Here is a 9,305-nt window from a genome sequence, read left to right as displayed (position 1 = left end):
CAGGCTGAGCAAACCCAGCAGGCTGGGCTGGGTCAGGGATGGGATAAACCCAGACCCTGGGGTCCCCGTGCTGGTCCACAGCCAGGGGGCTGCCTGTGGATGAGCGGAGAGGTCCCTCTGCAGCTCAGTGCCCCCGGCACAACACGAGCAACTGAAAGCAGCTCTTAATGGTAAGGGTTGGCCCTGGCTGCAAACCCTCCACAGCACATTTGAAGTTCCCTGACCCCAATCACTCCAAATCACCCCAAACGGAGTGATCACCAGAGTCACTCTTGACTGCACAGGCGTGGAGTTAGCCCCAACCTCGGCAGCCAAACCCCAGGAATGGGACTGTATATCCAAAGCACTAACAAATTCCATCCCCTTGTCCAGCTCAGTACTAAACACATGAAACAATTCTGGCTCCAGTATCCACCCTGAGGGATACCTCCAGCCACCAGCAGCCAGCTGGACTTTTTACTGCAATCACAAACTTTTGAGTCTGACAGTTTTCACCCACCTTATCAAGATTCCATCTTTCAGTGTCCAACGGAGGCTAACAGAGTTAAAAGCATGGAAGTGGGCAGCTGTGCCACCAAGATGCTCCGATCATGGTCTGGTTCACCACTACAGACGCAGAGTCCCAGCCTACAGCCCAGACCCTGAATGCACACTGAGCCAGCTCTCCTGCTGCCTAGAGACATCAGTGCTGAACCAAGGTGATGCCATTCCCCACTAGCGCAGTAAGATGTGAGGCTGAGGTGTTAAAAATAGTTTAGAGGACTCATGGATGTGTTTTCTACTAATGAGACCGCACCCTTGCACTGCCGTGCAAGCCTCTCCATGTACACTGGCTGGTGCCCATACACGTACCAATTTCAAGGAAAGATAAACCAGACAAAAAGGTTTACTTGTCAAGCGGGATGAAAGGAAACAGCGCAGCACGCAAGCCGGGGTCAGAAGGCACATGGGCGGATTCAAAGACGCGACAGAGGTGTTCCAAATCCCTCCACCGCCTTTAAGGGCTGGGTTTGTTCCCTCGGAAGCGGGCAGTCCAGCTCGCTGCCTCTGCCGGGGCTGAAGCCCCACCTAGAGCATCGCCGCGCTACTGCGCCCGCCGCAAAAAGCCGTCCATCGCCTCCAAGGAAGAGGGGAAGGGTTAAGGAACTGAACGCAAACTGGTCTGCAAAGGCAGCCCTGCGCTTCGCTGCGGGGCGGGCTGCAGCGGTACTCCCGTGAGCTGAAATTCAGGCTTTGCACAGAAAAAGTTAGCAGTGAACCAATATTTGCGGACGATAAATGTAATCGCTTGGGTAACTACAGGCAGCGTTAGCCAGCAAGTGTCATCAAGCAAACTAATAGAAATACCTATACGGGGTACTAATAACAGGATTGACAGATTACAGATTTATCAGCATCAGTCAACACGGTTTCCCAGGAACTCAGACTGCCAAACAAATTTGATACTGTTTTAATAAGCTTAAGCATTAGACTGATAATGAAGATTGTGGTTGAAATAGTGTCTTCATCAGACATTTGACATAATCTTGCATTAAAAAATAACTTTAAACAAAATCAATGTAACACATTAAAGGATAATTTTTAGAACCGGTTAACAACTAAGTCATAAAAATAGATTGCAGTTGGAGTGCTTTCATTCCAAGGGATTGCATATTTTGTGAGCTTATAGAAGGATCTGTTTTGGCACAAATTTTTCAATACATTCATCAATGCCCTTGATGAAAACATAGCATTACTGCATGGAAAGTGTGCATGTATGACATACAAATAACTAATGTGGAAAACAACAAAGGCAACAGTTCTGTTACACAGGCTGACTGATCATTTGTTGAGATTAAAAAATGGTCAGTTTTGTTAGTGCAGATGCGAACCCAAACACAAAATCATACACCTAAGAACCAAAGCATCATCAGATTTCTCAATTTGCAGCCAAGTCCTAAAATGCAGTAGGACATGCAGAAAGAACCCCATCAGAAGAACAGGAGTTAGTCAGCAGCAATTGGGTGCTGATGCCACAGTGAAAAATCCTATGCAAAACACTGCATACATGAGAAGTCAAATGATGAAGTATCTTATTAGGACCGGTGTCATCAGCCCCAGTGCTCCTTGCACACTAATAAACATTCTGGTGTCACAGAATCACAGAATGGCTGAGGTTGCAGGAACCTCTGGAGATTGCCTGGTTCAACCCCTACCTGCTCAAGCAGGCTCAGAATAGATTGAGCAGTACTGTGTCCAGTCATGTTTTCATTATCTCCAAAGACAGAAATTCCACAGCTTCCCTGGGCAAACTTTTTGATCACCTGCACAGTAAAAAAGTGTTTTCTTATGTTTAAATGGAATTTCATGTCTTTCAAAATGTGCCCATTACTTCTTGTGAGCATCGTTTAGTTCCTTTTACTTTACTCCCCCTATGAGGGGCACCGATGAGGCCACCATCCGCTTTCTCTTCTTTAGGCTGAACAGTCCCAACTTACTCAGCCTCAACTCATACAGCAGATTTCTCAACCTCTTAAATCACTCTCACTGTACCCCCTCCAGTACGTCCATGCCTCTCTTGTACTGGGGAGCCCAGAACTGGTTCCAGCACGTTCAACAAGCCCCACCAGTGCTGAGCAGAGGGGAAGGACCACCTGCCTCCAGCTCACAGAGGTCCCTCCCCTGCAGCCCCAGGTGCCCTGCAGCCCTAGGTGCCTTGTGGCTGCCTTTGCCACAGGCGTGCATTGCTGGCTCAGGTTAATGCTCATTCATGATGCATGATGTGCCCTACACACCCTCAGTTACATGTCATGTTCAAGTGATTGGTACCTAATTATCTCACAGGCCCAGGTTCCCAGCTATCCTTGGCACATGGAGGCTAGTCCAGACTGGAAATTTTCTTGGAGCTAGGATCCAGTTAAAACCAAAGGGTTAGCACATTTCAGCATCCTGCTTTTGAGAACTACTGCAGCCTGCTTCAGCACAATTATTTCACCAAGTGACAGTCACATTCAACCACGCCTTACAGGTTGTTCTTACAGTGTAATGAAGACACAACCCCCCAGTCCCATTAAAACATTTCTATGTTAATTTAGCGGAATACAATTCCTCCTTCCCCAGAAGAGCAGTTCAGTCACCAGTGAAGACCAATTTGACTGAAAATACCAGATTTACTCTGGAGTACCTGAGATACAGCCACTCACCTCCTTCTGTAGGCTCTTATAAGAGCAGTTACCTGCAGCAGCAGGGGAGACCAGACAGCTGGGGCACTCACAACTTAAAATTCCCACATTTATCCCTCAGTTCATCCAGATAAAAACATGCCCTTTCACTGTTAAAAATGCAAACTTTCTTGCTTGGAACTAGATCAAACTTTTAACCACTAAGGTTCATTGCACCTTTTTACTGCTAAACAAAAAGCCATCTACCATAAGGAACAACAGAACTCACTATCAATCAATCTCTCAACCTCTTATTGCCTTGAATCTTCTCTTTCATGTCTATTCCTGTAACATTGAGTTTTATGGACCCCCAGTGATTCTTGGAATGTGTTTGTGAAGCCTTTTGAGGTTTCCAACACCTTTCTTCAAATGCAGACACCACAACTGCCTACCTTATTTCAGTTGACAGACTTCCCTGGGGCCCAGAAAGATGTGATGCCGCCTTCCTCTCCAAACTGGTATTTCCTGGTAGTAGCCATGGAATGAACTGGACTAAACACCAACAATCAATGCCTCCAATGATTGTTTTACTACTTGAACCAAAATGGATTTAAAGCCCCAGTGAAAAACTGACCCTTCTCCAGTTCTAGAACTGCAGTAAAATTGAGATCCCAAAAGGTGCGGGACAGAAAGAAAGGAGCAGAATCTGCTCTGTGGTACAGGTGAAATCTGCAGTCCCAGTTCCAATGCTTTCTTGAGTAAGCATCCGCACCACCACCTTCTCCCATCTTCTAGTAACTGGCTCACCATGTTTCAGATGGAGTATCCAACAGGGAGGCAGTTCATGTCACTGTGCTGGGCTACAAAGAAGGCTCCCCATGTGGTGACCAGAAAGAGATAAAGCAAGTAAGAGTAAAGCCTACTTCACCACTCTGTTTGGATGGGCATCTCTCCCTTTTTTTTTGGTGATACGGGTTTTTCAGAGGGCTAGCCCCTCAAGCCTCACATTAGCCTTTGTAAACATCCTTCATGCAGTCCTTCAATATGCCTGAGCAAGCCCAGGATTTTTCTTAAACCACCTGAAATATCCCTCCCGTTTGCTCACCTGCAGCCCAGCACTGGTTCAGTCACTGTCCTTGCTTTTCTGCCAGCTACACAGCAATTGATCTCACTATTTGCTAAGTCTTTAGAGAGGGTTGACAGTTTCAGTTATAAAAACAGGAAGGGGAAAACATCCAGAAAGCAGTCTTCATCAATCAAAGCATCCTTGAAGCACAGTATGGAGGCACAACAAGAATAATAGAATATTCTAGCTTTTTTATTGAAAAAAAAAAAAAAGTTAAACTACTGCGAATCCTGAGAGGATGAAAAGGACGTTGGTTTAACGTTACTTAATTCCAGTCAAGAGAATTCCAGTAAGCTGATGCATACACTGCAAGAGTTTATACACCTCAAGCTGTAAAAGACTTACCCTAAATAGGCTTTTGACAAATTAAGGTAATAAAGTCAAGAATGCTTACTGTCCTGATAGTGGTGCCCAAGCTTCCCAGGGCATGTGTTCTGCTCAGAGGCTTCTCAGCCTTCCCAGTGACGGGCAGCTCAGGCTATGTCTCATGGAGAAGTAACTTCAGTCTACCTCTGCCTGACTTGGGAGGCACATCCATAAATCTGAGAACCCCAATTTCAACTCCCTCCTCTGAGTGCACACAAATCCCTACCTCCTCCCTGCCCAAAGTCTGTGATGTGTAAGACTGTGGGCTGAGATGCTGGTACTTCTCCCCCCCCCACTGAAAGTGTTCCATCCATTTTGCATTAAAAAAAAACAAACAACAAATTTGATGACATGATCAGGCACCTAGAAGCAGTGTGAGTTGTGTAGTGTTAGATCTCTTTCTAATACTAATAATCAAGATGTGTTTATATTTTGAATGAAGCTTGTTTTAAGGGGAAGATTTTTATTTATCCCTATACAATACTTGTATACCTTGTATACAAGGCATACCTGCATATGCTTTTAAAGCAGTTGCATTCAACACTAAAGCCAAATTTATTTTCATATAACATCCATTCTCTTTACTGGTTTTAAAGATACATCTGACCTTATTTCCATACAACATAATTTATATTACTAAACTCTACAGAAACAGAATTTATTTGCCATCCAAGCAATGGAAATGAATTTTAAAGCCAGAAGAGATGGATGTGCAGAAGCAACACACATTTCTTTTGATTAAAGAATATGTCAAAATTATTTGGTCACTGCATTTCGTTTTTGTCAAAGACTAATCCAGATATTGTGAATATGAATTTGTAGATTATGCAAAAGCGGCAGAAACAAGTCCACAGATACCATGTTTGTCCTTCAAAAAGTGGTTTTCTGGAAAAGCATTACTAAAGCCTTCCAAGAACAAATGCAGTATTTAACATAAAACGCCAGATCCTGAACAATATGCGTGAAATTTTCCTTCCAGATGTATATGTCTTCTGGAGAAAGATGTCCTTAACTGGAATGTCTCCTTCAAATAATATTTTCTTCTTGTCTCCTCAGGATCTTCTCCACCTTCCCAGGCTTTACCAGACATTTTTGGTATTGAAATTGCTTACAAAATACTTGTTGATAGCCCATAATCAGTAACAGCCCTGTTTTAATTTGGGACCTTGTTAAAATACACCCATATCCACAACCTGAGCAGTTAAAGCTTCATATTGTAATAATGGAGCATCTTTTTTTATTAGGTGGGAGTTTTAATTCATCACATTGTTAATTATATTCCTGTGATTCACCAGCAACCACTTTTGTTATTCACCTAATCTTTCTCCACTGGGTGGCTGTGAGTTCCAAATCCAAGCAGGTGTACTAACACAAAGAATTTGGACAAATTCATAAAATCTCTGAAAACTAGTGGTGTGAAGCATACACAAGTGTTTCTTTCATTGCACTGGATTTTCCCCTTAACATCTCAGTGCTTCACAGACTTGGAAAATTGTATTGTTAAAAACAGTCCCCCATGAACAATGCCCTATGCGCTTCTTTCATACATCTCCAAGTTCAGCTGAGTTCACGGGAGCCCATTCTCCATTGCCTGTCAGAGAAACAAAAGGAGCATCAGTAACACCACAGCAGTTCCAATGCCACCACAGTCAGAGAATGCTCAAGCAAATCCCCTTTAGCTGCAACTAGCCATAGTATAGGTGACACTAACAGACATTCTTTCAAAGAATTCTGACACCAAATTGTAAAGGTGAGCTGTCACATTTCAGCAGAGGACTCAGGAGCACTTGTGAAAAGAAACAGTGAAAAGACTTCAGGTCACTTCAGAGTCCAGGGCATGGGAGATAAGCATTGAAAGTGATCTTGGGCTTCTCATTTCTCAAGGTAGGAGAGCATGCAGTAAGAAAAGCAGCCAGCTGCCAACAAAACTACAGCTTATTTTGGCAAATGCATTAAAAAGTACAAGGAGACCATGAATATCTATAGAACCAAAACAGACTGGGATTTAATTTTATTTGCATTACAATTTAAAATATTTTTATATGATTGCAGATAATTGAGAGCAGAGGGAAGTATGTGCTCATACACAACATAACTTTTATGCAGGAGAATATTCCAACATACTTTAAGGAAAAAACCTTCAGATGGAAAGAACTACATCCATACTCATGCTCTAACACAGAGATCTTAGTCGCATCGTAGACTGCCTTCATAGCAGTGGAGGGAGGGGACAAATATCTACCTCACCACTGAAAACAGCATCCAGAACTGGCTCCCTTGACTACCCAGATCTGCAGAACTGCTCTGAGCCAAAATCTCTTTAGAATAAATTCCTGGACATTGAATAGAGCTTTTCTGCAGGTGCAGATGGAAGATACTACCTCTGGTGTGCGTGTATAAATGTTCACGCATCTGTTCCCACGTGCAAGGTAGTATCACATAGCCTGTTCAGAGGGAAAACATTAGACAGTGTGAAGGCTGAAGGAGCCAAAAGGAATCTTCTTTGACATTTTGTACTCTATCTGCTGGCTTCAACCAGTCGTTGATCCTTTGCAGAGATTGAGTGTCTAAGTCTGAACCTCACAATGAAGTTTCACACCTTAACTCACGGTTAAAGCCAGCAGTATGTCAGCTCCCTCACTTATATCGCCATGCGCTTTTTAAGTCCCCACTTCTTCAGGAAGTTATGGTATTGAAAGCAATACCATAAAGATTTTCCCTTCCTAATTTGAACACCATCTTTGTTCTGGCAATTCAGGGAGTGCTTTATACATCACATTAGATACGGTTATTGTAATAGTTCCCATCCTGCATGCCACAGACATTGCTACGGCACAGTGGAAATCAACAGCATTTTTCCTACACGCCAGAGATTTCCCATCGATATTTTGTGTAACAATTAAAATGAGCACAGGTTCCATGCAGCCGAATGAGCCCAAAGGCTTTATCTCTGTTGGTACCTCTGGGAATACCAAACCACATGACACTATGACCTGCTTTAGCTATTGAAGGTTTCCTCGCTCCTTTCTGAAGCAGCCCTCTCCTCAGTTAAGCTCTGAGGCTATGGCACTTCCTTTTGAGCCTTCTACTTCCCACTTCAGCATTTGAATGAAGTATTCTGTTTCAACAACCTTCCCATCCAAGCAAGCAGTTAAGACATCAGACTTGCTTTACACAGACAGTAGAGAACTGCAGAACATTATTTCTTGCTCAGGTGATTCAGCTATTTGTCCAGTCCAAGGGAATCTGAAACAGGGGGTTATGGAGTCTCCTACATTGGAGATATTCAAGGCCCGCCTGGACAAATTCCTGTGTGATGTACTCTAGGTTACCCTGCTCTTGCAGGGGGGTTGGACTAGATGATCTTTTGAAGTCCCTTCCAACCCTTGGAATTCTGTGATTCTGTGATTTATCTGCACTGTATTGACTCTTATGTGGAGGACAACACCTGAAATCCCTAATCATAGGTTTTAGATTAACACACTTTCATCAATTAATCTGCACAATGTCTGCCCTGGATGGAGCAGTTGATGGAGAAGTCTGACAAGATGTCATTTGTTCTGAACAAGAGGACTGTATTCAGTACAATTCAATACCTATATGCAATACCTATATTAAACATGCATACTGCAGGAATTCAACACCCGTAACACCTGTATCACCTATATTCAGTAACTAACAATTAGTTAGTTCCTAACCAAGTCCCAAATGGTTCGTCATGACAATTAGTTTACAAATTATCAACACAAAAAAAGTCTCTTCCACATTTTGTAAAGCTTTCTCCTGTTGGTTTTATTGTTTCGGGCCTGGGTTTTTAATAGCTTTTTCTGCTTATAATTTTCCTAGCTACAATGGGCACAGAGATGGATTATGAATCCCTTTCATCCTATTTACAGCAGCAACAGCATTTCAGATTCCAGCCTGGCTTGCTGCCAGATACAAGCAATCCATTTCCTCCAGTTGCAAGCAATAAAATTATTCTGTCTTTGTCATTCTACGTTTCCCTGCATCTTTTTGAAGGACATCAATGATTCTCTGCCACTGTTGTTGGGCTGAATTATATGCTTTAGCTGTTTAGCACAAGGGTGAGTGATAAAAAGCCACAGAGGGATGAATTAAAAATATTACGCACAGGGATTTTTATTGTTTGGTTTGGGGTTTTTTAAACCAATTTCAAAATAGTAATGCAAATAACACAAAAATATAAGGCGCAATTAGAGAGACAATCGAAAGCAGGAAATTCACAGTCTGGTTGTTGGGGGTTTTTGCATGCCTCATTCCTATTTCCTGGGATTTTAGGATCAAAAAATTAAAAGCTCATTCAGCCTGTGTTGTGGTTTAAGCCCAGCCGGTAGCTCCCATGTCAGGTCTATGTCCCTCAGGTGCTTTCCTGCTTCTGAAATCCCTGTTTCTGTGTCCTCTTCTTTCACAGGAGTTTAAGCTAACATGTTTAGGATTGCATTCTAGCCTACCCAGGTACACTACATTTTCAAGAACTCTGATTAAGCATATTCAAAGCTCTTGTGCACAGTGCCAGCTCTGAGAATCTCTCAATTCTGACTTTTTTTGTTTTCTATTGAAACGGATACCATTTTTCCCAGAATTTATATTTTGGTGAGATGGCAATTTTTCAATTTCAAGTGCATTAAAACTGTATTTTCTCACCTATTTCC

This window comes from Pezoporus occidentalis, unplaced genomic scaffold (assembly GCF_034315485.1).
Source record: "Pezoporus occidentalis ecotype Australia unplaced genomic scaffold, CSIRO_AGI_Poc_V1 ctg13, whole genome shotgun sequence".
In the NCBI taxonomy this organism is placed as follows: domain Eukaryota; kingdom Metazoa; phylum Chordata; class Aves; order Psittaciformes; family Psittacidae; genus Pezoporus; species Pezoporus occidentalis.
Note: the sequence above shows the minus strand (reverse complement) of the source record.